The sequence below is a fragment of the Penaeus monodon genome, chromosome 24 (genome assembly GCF_015228065.2).
Source record: "Penaeus monodon isolate SGIC_2016 chromosome 24, NSTDA_Pmon_1, whole genome shotgun sequence".
Classification (NCBI taxonomy): Eukaryota; Metazoa; Arthropoda; class Malacostraca; order Decapoda; family Penaeidae; genus Penaeus; species Penaeus monodon.
In genome coordinates, this window is record NC_051409.1 from 6,459,272 (window position 1) to 6,459,484 (window position 213).

Consider the following 213-nt stretch of genomic DNA (forward strand, 5'->3'; position numbering starts at 1 on the left):
ATTAAAACATTTAGCTATAATTGAGTTAATGCTTTATTTTCCGTTTCATTCTTATTTAACATGTTTTTAAGTTCAGGATTAGATATATTTACATACTTGAGATTCTAAAGTTTACTAAATAAAGTTAAACATATTTATAATGAAAGGATTGTCTTTTTACAATTGCTGATATTGAAAATGTTATTAAAGTAATAAATTGTATCATTATTTTCT

At 20.2% G+C, this 213-nt stretch overlaps 1 protein-coding gene across 1 annotated transcript in view; it reads left to right on the top strand.

The window, feature by feature from the left end:
* Positions 1-213, top strand: part of LOC119588514 — a gene marked incomplete at its 5' end in the record, with an annotated part of 9,618 nt that overhangs the window by 8,212 nt on the left and 1,193 nt on the right.